The 265-nt window shown below is 34.3% G+C and overlaps 1 protein-coding gene across 1 annotated transcript in view; it reads left to right on the top strand.

The window, feature by feature from the left end:
• The window catches only part of crcp (calcitonin gene-related peptide-receptor component protein), a 4,961-nt gene that overhangs the window by 2,238 nt on the left and 2,458 nt on the right, over positions 1-265 (top strand). The window lies entirely within an intron of this gene.

Below are 265 nucleotides of genomic sequence, written 5' to 3'. Positions count from 1 at the left end.
CACTACTGGTGACTATTTAACACATTTCATGTGGTAAAATATAAGGTAGTGTGGCATTTAATCAGACTTGAATATAACTTATTATATTTTATTGTTGACAAAATCTTCCATAGAAAGCCCCAAATCAGCAATTAAATAATCCTACTAACATACATTGTGTGTGTTTAAAACAATTCTGGACACATCAGTGAGCCTCACTGTCGCACTGGGTGACTTGTTCTTCCATTTTGATGAAAATGGGCTCTACAGCTTTATGCAAATTACC

This window comes from Morone saxatilis, unplaced genomic scaffold (assembly GCF_004916995.1).
Source record: "Morone saxatilis isolate NCDOM2014 unplaced genomic scaffold, NCSU_SB_2.0 Contig20, whole genome shotgun sequence".
Lineage (NCBI taxonomy): Eukaryota > Metazoa > Chordata > Actinopteri > Moronidae > Morone > Morone saxatilis.
The sequence above is the reverse complement of the archived record's forward strand: the minus strand, read 5'-3'. Positions and strand labels throughout refer to the sequence as shown.